Here is a 19832-nt window from a genome sequence, read left to right on the forward strand (position 1 = left end):
GATTGAATTCCCCAACTAGAATGATTGTACGTAGAAAAATGTAAATAAGGGTGGTTTCCTGGAAAAAAGAAATGTAACACCATTGACGTAAGGTATACAAATTGTACGTAATTTTGATGACAAATAATACATACATACATACATACATACATACATACATACATACATACATACATACATACATACATACATACATACATACATACATACATACATACATACATATTAGTTTCTTTTCGTGAATCACATATAATGTTTGCATCAAATTAGTTTTCTTTTCACCAGAGGGTTAGCGCAATATATCTGAACAAGATCGCAGTGCTTGGACATAGTGCCCCCTGCATTAAATTAAATTAAATTCAATTCAATTCAATAGGGTCCACACCTGTGGAGTAACGGTCAGCGCGTCTGGCCGCGAAACCAGGTGGCCCCGGTTTGAATCCCGGTCGGGGCAAGTTACCTGGTTGAGGTTTTTTCCGGGGTTTTCCCTCAACCCAATACGAGCAAATGCTGAGTAACTTTCGGTGCTGGACCCCGGACTCATTTCACCGGCATTATCACCTTCATTTCATTCAGACGCTAAATAACCTAGATGTTGATACAGCGTCGTAAAATAACCCAATTAAAAAAAAATTAAATAGGCCTTCACATACACTCACCCTAGAACAAGACATAACACTCCACAGATACACATCGTGTACAGCGTGGTCCGCCGAAGTGGTGTGCAACTAGAAAATGGGTCACAGTCTTGCCATCTATCCGCAATATGCGGAACCCGAATCACGTAAAGTGAAGTGAGTAAGCATTGGATACATACATACATACATACATACATACATACATACATACATACATACATACATACATACATACAGTAAATACAGTACATACACAGTCACAGACACACACACACACACACACACGCACGCAACTTAGTAAAGCTATTCATCTGTCAACAGGTGATATCACTCTCAAGTAGTTCTAGGTAAAACCACAGTCTAGTATATATAGTACCGAAGCTTGAGTTGTGAGGGTGCTAAAAATAATAGACTGTACCGGTACTATTTCGCATTGTCTGTAATGAGGCGATATTAGCGATCCTAGTGGTTAGCAACTATCTATGGATGCATATTTACTACGTATTGAGCTTCGTGACTGTATATACTAGACTGTGGTAAAACTATGCACCTGTCGACGGGTACTCGTACGCATATATAAAATGCATGGAGCATGAGACTCTAAACACCTGTCGATTTATTTCTGGAGGATCTGTGATTCTCGAGAAAGAGCATTCTGACTGATACGTTTCGTTGTTTTCTTCAGAGACTTAAGAGGAACTCTCAATGACACGAAGTCATGGTCTAAACTGTCCTCGTTTCTTCCTTTAGTCGTAATGATTCTCATTTTTTAGGTTATCCCAGATGAAGCAGTATTTAGGAGTGTTTTGTTAATAGCTGATTGATATAACATTGATGACTCGGGTTCCGTGCGAGTTAAAATCGCATGCAATGTGCAGCTGACACGAATATATTTGCTTTCTATGGAAGAGCTCAACATGCCATTCATTATATGCTAATATTAATGATTGGTTTAATGCAAAATGAGCTAATGCGGCATTTCTTGGAACTCGCATTTTGCAGTAATTATTACGACATAAATAATTATCCTCGCTATATTCATTAATTGTATTGTTGCGTATACAGGATGAACCATTAAATAAACATTTGCCCATTTTTATTTCCTTTTCGAGATAAAAACTGTTTAATATTGAACATTTCAGAACATGTTTTGAGAAAGCCATTGATTTAATTCCCCATATGCTCAGTCTAATTAAGAGAGCATTATATTATGATAATAAATAATTGAAAGAATTTGAGTTTCGTTCCTCAAACGTGCAGAAATTTCATCCGAACAAATGTAACTTTTCGTTCTGAAAAGAAATTTTAAAATGTTGTACTGTATTAATTGTTGGAGTCAAATGTAAAGCAATCTTTAATGGAAATAGCGTTGTTTTATAAGAGTGTACGTACATTTTTCACTATTTTGTAATTACGTAAAAAGCGAAGAAAAGTCAATAGAAAATGTTAATTATGTTTCGTTGTATTAAGTTTAGATTTAAAGAGGTATAGCGTAATGAAGAATGTTAAAAACAAAACAATTTACGTAATTAATTGCTTGAATACTTGTAGCTTTAGTTAAAGCAGGATTATATTTCATTGCTACCACTAAAATCATCAGGTTACTTTCAGACTAAAATGTAGATTTTTGCTTGACCATAAGTTACTATAATACGCTCATTACATGTGACGGAAATGTGTCTTAATGACATACATTAAAGTACTGCTATTCATTATGTTATTCCAATGTACCATAAGTGTAGCATATAATCACAATAGCAACTTCGGTCCAAGACTTTATAACGAGATAATAGCTAAATTCTCAAATTTAAAGGTCATATTGTTTCAGTAAAGTGTTATGAATTATTATTCAATAATAGTTTATATTTTCAGTCAAAACACTTATCAGTATATGAAGTCAGAATATAATTCTGTATCATCATATTATAATTTAAAGGTTTTGACTGAAAATATAAACTATTATTGAATAATAAATTCTCAAACATAAAATTTGCTAATGATCCTTATTTTAAAAAATCAATTACAAAATTCCTGTTTAGACAGAAAATTTAAAGTTCAGTTATTGTGATATCTGTATTTTCTTCTTTTCTTTGTTTTTGTTTTTTTAGTCTGTTATTTAATAACATGCTCTAACATATATATCTTTGTTCCGGCAATAAACTATTATTATTATTATTATTATTATTATTATTATTATTATTATTATTAAAACTAATCATAGTTTCTTTTCGTGAGTGATACATCATATTTTCAACATAATTAGTTTCTTTTCGTGAATCCCATATCATGTTTTCATCAAAATTAGTTTCTTTTCGTGAATCACACATCATATTTTCAACAGAATTAGTTTCTTTTCGTGAATCACATATTATATTTTCATCATAATTAGTTTCTTTTCGTGAATCGCAAATCATGTTTTCAACATAATTACTTTCTTTTCGTGAATGTCATATTATATTTTTATCATAATTTGTTTCTTTTCGTGAATCTCATATCATGTTTTAACACAATTACTTTCTTTTCGTGAATCACATGTCATGTTTTCAACACAATAATTTTCTTTTCATGAATCATATGTCATGTTTTCAACACAATAATTTCCTTTTTGTGAATCACATGTCATGTTTTCAACACAATAACTTTCTTTTCGTGAATCACATTTCATGTTTTCAACACAATTAGTTTCTTTTCGTGAATCACATGTCATGTTTCAACATAGTTTCTTTTCGCGAATCACATGTCATGTTTTCAACACAATAATTTCCTTTTCGTGAATCACATGCCATGTTTTCAACACAATGATTTTCTTTTCGTGAATCACATTTCATGTTTTCAACACAATTAGTTTCTTTTCGTGAATCACATGTCACGTTTTCAACATAGTTTGTTTTCGTGAATCACATGTTATGTTTTTAACACAAGTTTCTTTTTGTGAATCACATGTCATATTTTCAATACAATTAGTTTCTTTTCGTGAATCGCATGTCATGTTTTCAACACAATTATTTTCTTTTCGTGAATCACATATCATGTTTTCAACACAATGATTTCCTTTTCGTGAATCACATGTCATGTTTTCAAAACAATAATTTCTTTTTCGTGAATCACATATCATGTTTTGAACACAATTATTTTTTTTCGTGAATCACATGTCATGTTTTCAACACAATAATTTCCTTTTCGTGAATCACATGTCATATTTTCAAAACAATAATTTGTTTTTCGTGAATCACATATCATGTTTTGAACACAATTATTTTTTTCGTGAATCACATGTCATGTTTTCAACACAATAACTTTCTTTTCGTGAATCACATGTCATGTTTTCAACACAATAACTTTCTTTTCGTGAATCAAATGTCATGTTTTCAACACAATTAGTTTCTTTTCGTGAATCACATGTCATGTTTTTAACACAATTAGTTTCTTTTTTGTTAATCACATGTCATATTTTCAATACAATTAGTTTCTTTTCATGAATCAGATTTCATGTTTTGAAGTCAATTAGTTTCTTTTCGTGAATCACATGTCATGTTTTCAACACAATTGGTTTCTTTTCGTGAATCGCATGTCATGTTTTCAGCATAATTAGGTTCTTTCGTGAATCACATGTTATGTTTTCAACACAATAATTTTCATTCCGTGAATCACATGTCGTGTTTTCAACACAATAATTTTCTTTTCGTGAATCACATTTCATGTTTTCAACACAATTAGTTTCTTTTCTTGAATCACATGTCACGTTTTCAACATAGTTTCTTTTCGTGAATCACATGTCATGTTTTTAACACAGTTTCTTTTTGTGAATCACATGTCATATTTTCATTTCATTTTCATTTCATTCCTTTCATGAATCATATGTAATGTTTCGAACACAATTAGTTTCTTTTCGTGAATCACATGTCATGTTTTCAACACAGTTATTTTCTTTTCGTGAATCACATATCATGTTTTGAGCACAATTAGTTTCTTTTCGTGAACCACATATGTTTTGAGTTAACTTATATAAATGAATGGAAGAAAAACTTGTCATTACACAATAAGTGTCACGTATTATCTTTCGTTTGTTATTGTTGCTATACAAAATCACATACCAAGGACTGTCTTGATAACTTTGTGACTATTTCAATTGATACACTTCCCTGCTTCTGACATTAAAGATTATCACTAAAGTAACACATATTTATAAAAATATAAAATCGCAAAAATCCTCGTATCATGCCTACCACAGATTTAACTGTTCTCTTCCGACACCAATCCTTTCATATATCTTACCATATTCATACTCATCTTTCAGTTGCTTTGCAATCCTAATCAATTCTGAAGTTTATAAACTGCTATTTTGACACCAGGTGTATCATATGCGGAGACAAAGAGGAAGGCTGAAAATAGGAAAGATTGGAGAAATATGAGTTTGCAGTCAAGGATCTGATCTTGGACAGAACACTATGAATGATTGAATGAATATTAGAGTCTCATGTTTAAAATTCATCCGTCATGCTTTTTATCAAAAAGTGTGGCAAAAGACTTCACGATAAATCTTCTGTACGTTGTTTGTTCTTGACTGTGTGTGTTGTCAGTGCCGGTGTGTGTCCCCTTTAATTCCCGAGGCACAACGGAAATTACTCTTGTACGAGGCACTCTTGCAGCGAGTCATTTGTTTGGATATGGGTAAGGTAAATGGGGCTGATCACCCCTGCGTTTAGAGGGTGCGGGGGTGATGACCAACTCACAGGATATCTGCTACGCTATGAGCGCTGGTACAACAAATCCCCAGGAAGTTGGGAATGGAGTGGAAATTGGCATATCCTAATGAAGCCAGGTCTTGTTGAATCAATATATCTGATGTTTGTGGTTAGGTTGGCTAACCTGACGCAGCCTGTGACTTGGCCCATATCCGGCTGCAGATTGCCATCATGGCGGGCGGAGATTCAGCTATTAGCTCTGAACAGTCTTGAAGGGGGTGGCATACTCCCATTTTAGATGTAGTGGATCTTGGAGACGAGATAGAGCCCATATCTTATGCTTTCTAAGTTGGCTATTAGCGACATCAGAGCACATTCAGTTGGCGGGATACACGTTACAATTACGAAACTCCTTAACAATTGAGCATTTGTGGTTAAAACGAAAGGGACTCCATGTCAAATACAATCCAGATCTCTCTGTCCTTATATAGCGATATCTACTTAATAGTAGTCTACGCCAGGCATGTCAATTAATGCCCACAGGAGCAAGCGCGCGCTTTAGAGCCCAGGATTGCCTGAGCGCTTTACAGCGGAAACGAAAGAGACAAACGAAAGACGTGGTTTATGCCGCTTGGTCGAGCTATGTTCAGGGATGGCCAGCACTGATTCAATAGATAAAGGGAAGAGAACTTATTAAAACTTTATCCATGTTAATTTTTACATTTGCCTGAGAAGTATAAGTGTATTATAAGAATGTAAGATTTAATTTTAATGCTCATTTTTCACAACTTCGATTTTTTTATTCAAAACAAATATTTTCTCAACTTTTCGTATAGAAAAGTGAAATTTTCAGATATAGGCATATTTATTTAGTAGCCTTACACAATGTTTTCGTAAATAAAATATACCGTATATACATATTACTGAAGATAGTGTATTGAAAATTTTGAAAATATTCGCATGGAAATTGTTTGTAAGGAAATGAATTGACAAAGCAACTACTATTACATAATAAGCAAAAGATACGTGGCCATGTGTTGTAAAAATGTCAGCTCTATAGCTTAGCAGATTTTGAGAAAGTAATTTAATATTCTGATGATAGGAAGTTGCTCACAAATATCACCTTAAAACATAATGCGATAAGAGTTTTGTTATGTAATATTAATTACACTTAAAACAGATACAGTAGAGTACCTAGGTAACTTTCCTTTGTACTGTAATATTGTTTTGACTAGTTTATTGTTTACTTTTGTAAGGCTAAAGATACCATCAATATAAATTCCAACTTATCATGTCATACTCAATCTCTTTCTTTGGAATATCACTTACTTTATGAATGATGTGTTTCATCCACTTAATACAGTATAGCATTATCTACTATGGAATTTAAGTGAATATTCCTTCTTAACTCTCTATTATGTTATTAAGATTTAAAACACAAGTGCAATATTAAGAAATCAGTGTTAGTAGTTTTGTTTTACAGACAATATAGATAATATTAAACAGAAAGAAGCAATATAAAAATAGCGACATAAAATTTCACGTTCCGTTTGAAGTTTGTGCACCACTGTTTTCTTAATCCAACAGGTTGTTTATTAATTTACACTACCCTTCCTCTTTCCATACTTAGCGCTTGCTGTCCGCGAACGACGTCAAGGTCAGAAAAATGCGCTTGCTTTGACATCACTGGTCTACGCATTGATTTTGTAAATGTTTACAATAAACTAGGGAAATTAACTATTTAGATTCACTTTCATTCAATATCAAAGAACATTGAAAATAAATCATAGGAAATATTAGAAATATTAAACTGATATTTAAGTGCAACGCAGCATGCCCCTGTATGAACTACAGATCTCGGATTTTTTCTCTGCCCGTGTACGACAGTTGAGATTCGAGCGCTTGTCATGGTTGAGGACGCAGTCTGCTCTAACTGTGAAACTTTTGTTAGGCTATATGAGACATATTCAATATAATTTCTCATTGTAGAAATCCGCTTTTAAATAGTATGCTTATATTGACAGCAATATAATTATTCAACAGTCATTAACTTTTAATACTTCTCCGCATTTTTTCTTGGGAAATTTTATTTCGGGCAAGTCATTCGGGAAATTGGGTTCGGGAGGGAGTCTTTCGGGAAAGTGAATATTCAGGTAAATGGATTCAGGTAAATTTCCGAGAATCGCTTAGGTAAGGTAATCAGGAGCATCTGTTTGAAGTTTCATACATATAATCCTAGATAAGACATGTTGGATATAATATCGGACAAAATTTCATACCTTTATTTCATAATTATTTTCTTCAACTACCTGAATAATATGAGATGTTTGATTATTAGAGGGCGGAAAAATGTGCGTTACCACGCGATACCGGTTAGTTTGGTCTGAAATATGGATGGCGTCACAGGTACAAGCGCAATAACATAAATACATTACAAGAGGGCGGCAGTACAAGTAGGAACCAACAAATGACCTTCAGTGTCAACTTCTAGTCGTATGGAGAAGAAATCCAGGTGTTTACAATATTGTTTATTGCCTTTGTCAGGTGATAGTGTTGTATAAAAGTGATTTAAAATACCTGAGTCGAAGGATATGGAATTAAACAGTCTAAGTAATAAATACAGAAAAGAGATTTTGATTCCGTAAGGAGAAAATATTTTCTGTGCCGTGCGCAAATGTGAAATTAAAATACGTAGGAAATATTAAATAGAGCGGCATTGTAACAGCAAGAAACATACCGAAAACGAACAAAGGTCTTCGATATCAAATAATGAAAAACATACACTATCTGAATTTAATGTGGATTTATGTAATATGATGATCTCTGAAAATATTCCGTTCAAGAAACTTGACAATCAACATTTTTAGAGTTGAAAAGGTGAAAGAAAAATTCCATAAATTCTGCAAAAAAAAAAAAAAAAAAAAAAAAAAAAAAAAAAAAAAAAATACCGGTTATACAGTTATGTGCAACATTTTGAGTGGAGGGAAAAACGACGATACTTTGGCGCTTTTTTCATTTGCACCTCTAACATCTTGTGACACGGAAAGAAGCTTTTCGATGTTGAAAAACTGTGAGTGAGAGACGTCGAACTTTCTCTTTCGATAATTTACGGATGTATATTTTGGTTCAGTATAATGCATCCTTTAATCATCCAGGCGGTGGCAGTTAACATTTGAGGTAAGTTTTTAAATCATCATAACTATATTACAACTTCATTCCAGTACTTTATTTACAGATCGATTGAATGGAGTGATGGGGTTCTCATTACCAGACTGTACTCTCTTGCCGCTGTTTACGTGAGTGAATGACAACACTATAGTACGTTGACACTGAACTTAAGGCATAACGCACATTTTTCCGTCCTTTATTGATTATTAACTGCCTTTACTAGGAATGTTTTCCTACTTCCATAACCGCCTCTGTGATGAAATCTATTTTAGGAATAAGAAATATCTGCACCTTTACATGGAATCTCAGTGAAGTTGAACTTGTGATTTCGTTCTCGATATCCGTGGGGAAAAGCTGTGAGATTCAAACGCAAAGTGAACAAGGCAACAGCCAAGAATTTAGAAGTAGAAAAGAGAGAGCGAAAAGCACACAGTATTAGCGGTAATAAATGGAATTGGAGAAAATATAAGAAATGTACACCAAACGTAAAAGACAGTCAGGGTGTACCATGGGGATAGACTTTACACGTTTTTATTTTCTATTCGGAAACGACTTTTGGTCCAGGTGGTGCGGGGGGGGGGCAACAAGCAGCACAGCACATTCCCTATGTCGTATAAGTAACATTAAAGCGGGGAAAGAATGGGGAGGGAATTGTCGTAAGGTTTTATCGGAAAGGAAATGGGGAGGAATGTGCGAGGTGGAAATATACGCTTCTTGGGTTGGGTCTCTCGGGGAGCACACCTTGCTCAGCAAGTGTGGGGGCGAAACCTCCGCTGGGACTCGACCCACAACCTCGTCGTACCCTCTTCTTCTCGTGCATAACACTAGAAAATCGATTTCTATCACTATATTCATATATTGTAAATTACTACACATGTGTATTATATACAGGACCATCATTTTATTTTTACTAACATTTTTAATATTAACCTGGTTTTATCTTTTGGATTAAAGGTCTAGAACCGGAAACACCGCTTGCTCCCCCTTCCAAGACTGGAGTTCGATGATACTGGCGTAAAATACAAATCACTTTACTAGGTACAGGAGAGAAGCAAAGTAGTTCATCCATTTATGTAAACTAGGAAATATCGCAATTTTGAGTTTGATAATTTTCATTAGGTTTTTGTTTAATCAAAATACAGTACTGTAATAACACTTAGTGCTTTTACTCTCGAATTGAGCTATTCATTCGGATGTATCAATTATGCAGTGTATATTGTACTGTTATAGAAAATTAGCGTACAATATAGAGAATGAATCATAATATGGATATTTAAACACTTTTTTAAAATGGTGGCCGTTCATTTCGATACAGGCTTCAGTTATTTTGTGCATATTATCGCACTACATACTATTGTACGTAATTCAGATTACCAGTTTCGTCCTTCGTACGAGTAACTCATGTTGAAATAATTCTGTACCTACTCTATAAAAGAGTACTTTACGTACTGTAAATTTAATCTTCACTTCTGCCCGATCCGAAAAGATAACATTAGTCAGAAATGTTATCTACTGTTCGTTCAAGTGGTTTTGTCGCAGGGTCGTAGAAAGGGGGGGGGAAATCATGTGACAGTTAATTACTTAACGAGGCCGTTTTATTTAAGTTATTTTAAACAGTTGTATAATCTTACGTAGACGTCCAATTCCTAACAGAAATTAATGTTTTCAGAAAAGAGCTAAGACAGCCCAGCTACTAGACTTTACAGAGGGGCGAACAGAAGCAGGTGGGGGAAACCGGGATGCGACATAGGCAAATGGACGACAGTACCTGTGCGAAAATGTGATTCAATATTGAAAGCTCTTTCGTCACTGGAAAACGCGAACATATTTCTGGAACATACTATACTCACTAATTCAGTACTGCATACGCGGCCTTGGTTCTGTGTGGAGGGCGGTTGGAAGCTTAGTAGTAGAGGGGGTGGGAGTGAAGTACATTCCAAAACTCAGATACAATAAAAATTGAAGTAAAAATAAAATGATGTCCCTGTATATGGTTCCTGTTCTTCTCAGGCTTTAAGCAGAAGGAGAATTCAAAAGAACCGCTTATAAGCGGTTCTTTTGAATTCTCCTTTCCGACACTTTCTTTCTATTTTGCCAAAATGTTCATGCACCAAGTTTCTGTAGCAAAATCTAAAGATGTCATACTGAATGGCGAAAACGTTAACAACTTTAAAATACAATATAAATTTATAATTGCATGATTTGTATTAACATTAACATCAATAAGATTCAATGAAAATAGTCCAATGACAGAAAAGGTGTAACATAAATTGTCGAGACAACAAAATGTCCATGATATAAAGTCCAGAAGGAAATATTCCAAACTACAAAACGGTACAATATTTATACAGAGTGTTAAAAAATAACGTTTACAACGTTTCAGGGATAATAGAGGAGGTAAGTGACAAAACTTTGGCAGATGCGCCGTTTATTATGCACGTAAATGTTAGCATAATCCATAAAGAACAAGACCAATTGTCGTTTTAGAGGTGGTGTTCAAACTGCCGTCCATTGATGGCATTGCACAACTGGTACCTTCGTTCTATGGAGTGTTTGCAACGCTCAAAAGGACCAACATACATAAAACTTTTCACGTCTCCCCACAAAAAGAAATCCAGTGGAGTTAGGTCTGGTGATCGAGGTGGCCACGGTACCGACCCACCCCTGCCAATCCAACGATCGGGGAATGTGGCATTTAGGTGGTTCCTGACACGACGATCAAAGTGTAGAGGGGCACCGTCATGCTGAAACCATATTCGTTTTCTGATGTTCAATGAGATATTTTCTAAAAATTCTGGTATTACGTAGGACAAAATAATTATCACCTTGGAGACTGTTAGGCAACAGGAAAGGCCCTACAAGATGGTTGTGCACAAACAGAACTAACCAGTGTGTGTTGTGACGGAAGTCAAGTCATCTATCCTTCAGGCCATCTAGCGGCAAAACGGCGCATCTGCTAAAGTTTTGTCACTTAAAACAGATGTTTGTTTTTACCTCCTCTATCATCCCTGAAACTTTGTAAATGTTATTTTTTAAGACTCTGTATGATCCAAAGTATGAAATGATCCAAAACTTATATTGTCCAGATAAACATATTGCTCAGTTAAGTTATGGCCCAATACAAAAAAGATGTTATAAAATGTAGTTCAATAAAAATAAGGTATATGCTGTCATAAAGTCCAACGGAGAAGTCATTGAATTTTAAACTGAACCAATCTAAGTTTTCATTGTTGAGATGTTACCAGGTAGCTGTACTGTAATTTAAAAAATTCTCATGAAGTGAGCTCTGAAGGAATATCGGGCAAATTGAAGATGGTATAAATAATACTGACGCAAAAAGATAAGGCTATGTTGCTGTATAGACGAAATTTATACCACTATCATTAGAGAACCGAAATAGAACGTCAAGATATTGGAGGTGTTATAACAGAAAAGTCTGCAATGCAAAATGTGTTACAAATTCATATCTGCTTTTGATTCTTCCTTATTTACTGGTTAAGTAGAATTTCTTGTTTGGGTACATTTACCACAGTCACTGGACAATTTGTATTTTGACTTTTAAAATAGGGAATTTTGAATTAAGGGGGCTTATTTCTATGGACGTTGTGAAAAAAAGGACTTTTCACTTCGTTGGACCTTCTGGAAAGTGAAAATTTTGTGTATTGGACCTTTTGGGAAGTGAACATTTTGTGTATTGGACTTTTAGGAAGTGGACATTTTGTGTATTGGACCTTTTAGAGACAAGGACGTTACCATCATCTGGACTTCATTTCAGTATAGACGAATTGAAATTGGACATTGTCTCTGATAATCTGCATTAAAGATAAGTCATATGATTGAAAACCATTCTTTTATAATTATTACTTGACTTATTGGAATTTTCAAAATACCTGGTTTGTCTAAAAAATAAAAATTAAGATTTATAACAATAGTTTGCTCATGATTTTCAGTATGACCATGAAGGTTATACAAGATCCGTAGAACTTTCTCTATATGGCTTCCTCCGAACGTTTTCTCCAGAAAATTATGTTCTCAATCGTTAGTTGACATTTTGTGTATTGGACCTTTTGGGAAGTGGACATTTTGTGTATTGGACTTTTAGGAAGTAGGCATTTTGTGTGTTGGACCTTTTAGAGACAAGGACGTTACCATAATCTGGACTTATTTCAGTATGGGCGAATTGAAATTGGACATTGTCTCTGATAATCTGCATTAAAGGTAAGTCATATGATCGAATACCATTATTTTTTAATTATTATTTGACTTATTGGAATTTTCAAAGTACCTGGTTTGCCTAAAAAATAAAAATTAAGATTTAACCTGTAACAATGATTTGTTCATGATTTTCAGTGTGACCATTAAGGTTATACAAGATCCGTAGAACTTTCTCTATATGGCTTCCTCCGAACGTTATCTCCAGAAAATTATGTTCTCAATCGTTAGTGTGTTTGTCAACTGATGCGGGGCTGGGTTCAAGGGTAGGGTTGTTGGTTATTTTACGACGCCGTATCAAAATATAGGTTATTTAGCGTCTGAATGAAATGAAGGTGATAATGCCGGTGAAATGAGTCCGGGGTCCAGCACCAAAAGTTACCCAGCATTTGCTCGTATTGGGTTGAGGGAATACCCCGGAAAAAACCTCAACCTGGTAACTTGCCCCGACAGGGATTCGAACCCGGGACATCTGGTTTCGTGGCCAGACGCGCTGGCCGTTACTTCACAGGTGTGGGTTCGATTTCTGCTTGGGATAATCACCTGTTTTGGTTTGTACTGAGGTTCTCCCCAACTGTAAGATGAAAGTTAGGTAATCCCATGAAGAATTCTCGGCCTCACTTCTCAAATAACATCTCGCTGTCTATAATTCCATGTATAATAAATAACCTAGTATCTGTTACAGCGTCGTTAAATAGTTGACCAAAAACTGATAGGACGTGTATTAAATTTCAGCTGTTACAGTACCGTTGTTATACTGAAAATTATAGAGAATTGTAATTTCATGACAAAAAAAGATAATAATGAGAGAAAATCTAATGAGAACATTACTTCATTAACTATTGTCTTGAAAAAATATGGGTTTGGACTCTTCTGCAATGTGGCAACGAGATATATTAACTTTCTGACTGTGTGCCATCAAATTATGACCATTGTACTACCTCTATATTTCAAAAGGGACCTTAAATAAAGTATTTCAATTGATAATTACATGGAATAGCTAAACGATTTGATTTCATAAGCCACAAAGGAAAGTTTTTTGTGTGTGTTTATATGGGCCGCTCCGCTCTCGCATCAATCGGACACTGTCTGCACAATAAGTGGCCGGTAGTTTTAATTAAACGCCTGACATGTTGACGTCACTGTTGATGGCGGCGGTACTTTACATCATATTGATTATTATTTTTGAGGAAGCCGCAACTGTCGGACGCCATTTGATGAATAGTCGAGCGGTGGTTTCCAGCATTCAGAGCAAAAATGTGTAAAAGGACAGGGACGGAGGAGGTCCGAGTTTTATCAACGATCTGATATTAAAATGGCTCTGCAGGGGTCGCGATGGAATGGGACGGAGATTGAGTCCCGAAACCGACAAAGCTGGCCACCCAATACAAGAACAGATGGTTACAGTGATTATGAATTTGACGACTGACTGATATATTATTATGCCTTAACTGAGGATGTCCGAAAGCCACAATTTGTTATTATTTATACAGGGTGGAAGGTAATGTATAGTCGGACCATCGGATCTGTGTCACCGTCAGGTATGCGAACTGAACCCTAATTCTTTCTCAGCCTCGGTAATTCATTTCTCTCCCTGCATTCCTATCTCTCTCTTTTCTATACTTGTTTTTTGAAAGATGGGACATGACAGGAGCGTTGCGATCGGAAAAACAACTGAATGTCACATAGTGTGGTAGGCCTGTTGCTATGGTAACAACGGTTGAGTTGCCAAACTTCCGTTCGCACGTGGCGAGGGCTTAATAGCTGTCTTGGCGACATTTATTGTGAACACAATGTTACCTTGGTACGTTTCTTGTTTGATTCTTTGTTGATTTTGTATTGTTTTCTTACCTTCGCTTCAATTCTGAATGAATGTTTTAACATCAGCCATCTTAACGTCAATTGCTAGCTCTCATCAGCTGGCAGCATGGTAGTCCATATTGGCAATATAGCGCTGTAGTTCCAAGCTCGGCCTCTTAACTGTCATGTCCCATCTTAAAAAAAAAGTATAGCTCTCTCCCTTTCTGTCCCCCACTACTCACAATTTTGGCCTTCTTGCGGGACAGTTAACAATATTTGCACTTGCAGTCCAGTGTTGTCAACTCAACATGAATACTATAGCACGGAGTGGCGATGAAATATTATTAAGCAAGAACGTAATAGCATTTTGCGATGATGAGAAACAAACAGGTCAATATCTGTTTCCTATAAATCAGGCAACGAAAAGAGCAACTGATACTATAGGTGAGGCTTATTTTATTTCAATTGATTACTTATTAAAATTACTTACTCAACTAATATTAATAATACAACACTTTATGTAATTTATATAGACAGGTCAGAACTCCTAATAAAGAAAATCAGGAGAGAGGGAGTCTGTGCAGGAGATGAAAAGCTAGAATCACCAGAGGAGAACAGACCAAGGGAACTTTTAATTATTGTACAAGATATGAACCGATGTATTTTAAGAAGAAAGATACAAGAATATTATACCGCTCACAAAGAAGTTTCATTGAAGAAATTACTGAAGCTTGCGAGAAAAGTAATAATTTCCAAGGTTGGAGAGAAAAACTACGGAAAGTGATTCGAGACATGGGATTTAGGTATAAAAAATGTAGAAATACAAGATGTATTTTGATTGAAAGAAATAATATTGTAGCATGTAGGACCAGTTATTTATGACACCGTTTGACGGAACTTTGGCAACATCCCTATTCGGCAAGGTTCGTGGCCTGCTGTTTAACGTGGTGGGAGGAAAGAGGGTGGAATGGAGTGAGTACAGGCGTTAACTTTTCCAAGAACGACGCCAGCGCTGAAGGGGCACAAATCCGATGGTCCGACAATAGTACATTAATTGACAGGAGCCATAGATCTCATTATTTAGAGTAAGTTTTGTCAAGTAAAACAAATTATAGGACTTACGGATATTGAGATTATTACAAATGTTTCGAAAGCGCTGACGGCAAGTGAAAGATGTCTCTACGCCGCATAAGTAGTACCCCACACCCCATGCGGTCAGCGACTTGAATGAGGTGGGTTAAGTTCAACTACCTTTCACCGTGTACCTTGCGGCAGGTGAAGGGGAGAGCGGCAGAAAACAAAAAAGGTACTGAACTTCGGTGCAATACTTCGCGAGCTAATCTGGGGATAAATCTTCGCACAAAAATGACCTACTTAAACTCCGGATAGGGACGTGACTGTTATTTGTTTAGTTTGTGAAATTTAATGTCAGAAAATTTAAATTAATTATTATGGCATTGTATTCATAACACGTCTTATCAGTAGCATTTATATTTTTACATGATCTATAAAAGAACATACAATAAAAAATACCTGATGTATTGAGGTTTTCTAGGCCAATCCCAATCGCTCCAATTCCATAATTACAACTCTTCTACGCTAGTAATAGTGACATACACTGTGAAAATCCCAGTATATGCGGTTCTAATACATAGGTAGTCTATAAATATGTCACTTTTAATGAAATTAGAAATAAGTTCAATAAAATAAATATTCATTACTGGACTAAGATGAAATAAAGACTCACCACACAATGCTGTTTATATTTACATTCGACAGCTATAGACGCAATCATGTTGCTAGTATTTCATTCGTTTTTATTATGTGACACAACACAGCAAGCCCCTCTCAACACATCGATCTGTCGCCCCTCTAAATAGGGGGATATATTCACACTCACCCTTACCTGTCGCATCCCTGTCCCGTGGTTTCACGCCAACAGACACTTCCGGAGTTACACCCCCGTCGAACCAACACCATTGCTGTATGTATGTTCCTCATTGCAGGAAGTGCAGATAAATCATTGTCATATAGTGGAAAAATTAATATTACTGTAAATTTGACAGATATATTTATTTTTAGTATATACTTGGAACCCGGAGGTGCATTGCCGCCCTCATATAAGCCCGCCATCGGTTCCTATCCTGAGCAGAGTAATTCAGTCTCTACCATCATATCCCACCTCCCTTAAATCCATTTTTACATTATCCTCCCATCTATATTTCGGCCTCCCCAAATTTGTTTTTCCCTCCGGCCTCCCAACTAACACCCTATATGCATTCTTGTTTTGCCCATACGTGCTAAATGCCCTGCCCATCTCAAACGTCTGGATTTATTACAAATTCTAACTTTCAGCTTTTTTGAAAGCAGACTGGATGGCAAAATCTTCTCGGCCGAATAATAACAGGTATTTCCCATATTTATTCTGCATTTAATTTCCTCCCGAGTATTGTTTATATTTGTTACTGTTGCTCCAAGATATTTGAATTTTTCCACATCTTCAAGGGATAAATTTGCAATTTTTATATTTCCGTTTCGTACAATATTGTGGTCGCGAGACATCATATAGTTTAACGTTTTGGGATTTACTTCTAAACCTATCCCTTGTGTATTGATTATTTGTTTGTATACTGTTAAATTAAGGGCATCACTTGCTGTGTTCATTTTGTATTGGAATGAATAATGACATATATATTAACTTTAAAGGTTCATTACTTAAATGCTACATATTTATGTTTCCGTAGGTGATGATAAGAGGAAAGTTTTGGAAAATCTAAAGCAGGCTACGTGCAAAGAGATCTAAAAGAAACTATCGACAGAAAACCTAGCATAATCGCATTATAAATATGACTTTTTTATATATTTTTTTTAAATTACAGTGCCGCCACTGATATACCTTCCCACATGAAAAGAATGTCAACAACTTTACGTAAAGTCAACCATCCCCAATGGAAGTGGAGTGAGGCTAACGAATTTCCCCTTCTTACGGGCTCTGCAGGCCTCCACTAGTCAGACTTCAGAGGTGGAACTTAGACTGAGAGGATTCAATCCGGCATCAGAAATGGAATCCGGTGTTGCTTAGTGGATAGAAAAATGCGGTCTGGAAAGTAAGATAAAAAGTAAATTATGATTAGGATTGAATAGACGTTCGAATATTACATGTGAACCAGTAATAAAACATTACCATTACTGTACATTAATTATAATATTGTGACACTTAATAAAGTAATTAATATAGTTGTATAAATAAAAAAGAGCTAGGTATATTTTAATTGTTCACAAAAAAATAGCCCGTTAGAATCCATTAAATTTGGGGTGTCAGCTACATCCCCCGCGACTCTTAATGCTACAAAGTTAGGCGCGACTGTTTAAGGGTTAACCTCCCTCCACACTGTACACTCCCTCCATGGTCTATAGTGGGGATGACTTTACTGTTTTTTTTATAGATTCATACCAGCAAGAAATATATCAGGAAAATTGATAACATTTATTCTAATGCAATAATCCGAAGTAGAACATATTAAGAAGTTTCGGGGATGTCCTGTCAAACCATGCTTACATAATACAGCATGCTTGGACTTGCAGAAGGAGAGAGATATTTTGATACACCACGACTTCGTTGCTGATACAAAGTACTAAGGAAAATACACGAAATCATAATAAAACTAGATATTGCATTGGTTACAACGCTTTTATGTTTCACATTGCTGCTGTGGTAACTGTTATAGCTTCACATGTAAAATGAATCCTGCATTGAACGCAGAGTACCTCTGACTGAATTCACTTGTTCTCTCACTAAGCCCAAGATTTCGTTTCCAGTCGGTATTAAATCTGTTTTATGTGCATTGGCTTAGCATCTGACTCGGATTTCCCGGTTCACATCCCGGTTTCTGGAGTAATTTTATCAATCCCATTGCAAAGCAGTTAATTTGCAAGCTGTGACTGTAACTACCGAACTTGTGCGATTCCAGATATCCCAGTGATTAGGTTTTGCTGTGCAGGTGTTTTTAGAGCAGTCTGGGTCTTAAAATAAGATAAACTCTAATAAATTATTGCTCCACGCCTGCAGGGGTGTCCAGGTCTAATGCTTAATGTTATACAGGGAATTGTGGACTAATACGTAACTCATGACTTAACTCTCTCTTGGACATTTCCTTTATTTGGCATTCCAAATTTATATTTTGATCTAAGTCAGCGGTGACCAAAACTGTGTGTCTAGTATTAGTAGTATTTATTTATTTAACCTGGTAGAGATAAGGCCGTCAGGCCTTCTCTGCCCCTCTACCAGGGGTATCGTGATTTGATCGTGTAATCAAAGACATTCATACAGGTAAGGGGAGTTTTCTGTATATTGCTTTCTGGCTCGCTCACGTACAGACCGATTATTTAGTCCTGACAGCTCAGCGACGCAAAAGAGGGGAAGCAATAGGAGGAGTGGGGAGAGTTCCGGAGTAGAGATAGGGCGAGCGGTCGGTAAAGGCAAGCGAGTGAATAACCCAAACACACCTTGGCGTAACTAAATGGACTCGCCTGTCCCACGCGCACATCTCTGGCGACTGTCAGGACTAAATAATCGTACTGTACTGAAGATAGGCAGTGTCGGTACCATATCGCTCTACAAACCCTCTGTCACTACGAGCAGGAACAGATGGTTCGCACAGAATGGAAAGGAATTTATTCGCTGTTCTGTCGGAGGAAATATAATATGTTGCTTTGCTCAACGGTTCAATTAGTAATAGTAGTACGTGGTACAGTCATTAAGTTCTAATACTGAGCGCATAGTGGCGTTGTGGTGCATTATAGCGCATAGGTGGCGCCATGGTATGATACCTTGTCAGTTAGTCTCTCGACCCAACAAGAGACAGTTGAGTGCATGCACTGTAAGCAGAACTACGGTCTTTGTTGTGACGGTGATTTGAATGCGCGCGTGGGAACTCGAGTATGTTGCAGTTTGAGCAACGGGCAAACGTCACGTTCTGTCAGAAATTAGGCGAAACTGCTATAACCGATCATAACTGGAGACGAAACATGGTGTTTCCTTTACGATCCGCAACTGAAGCGACAATCCGCCACCTGGACAACGCCATTATTTCCACGACAGAAAAATCCGCAACAAGACAGGTCAAAAGGCAAGGTGATGCTTTAACAGTTTTTTTTTTTATTCAAATGGAATTGTTCACATAGAATTCATCCCATAAGGTGCATCTGTAGACAAGATCCTCTACAAAGAGATTCTTGGCCGTTTAAGCAATTCAATTCGTCGTAAGCGTCCTGACCTTTAGCATAGGAAGAATTGGCTGTTGCTACACGACAACGCCCCTGCACATCG

The sequence above is a fragment of the Periplaneta americana genome, chromosome 11 (genome assembly GCF_040183065.1).
Source record: "Periplaneta americana isolate PAMFEO1 chromosome 11, P.americana_PAMFEO1_priV1, whole genome shotgun sequence".
NCBI classification, from domain to species: domain Eukaryota; kingdom Metazoa; phylum Arthropoda; class Insecta; order Blattodea; family Blattidae; genus Periplaneta; species Periplaneta americana.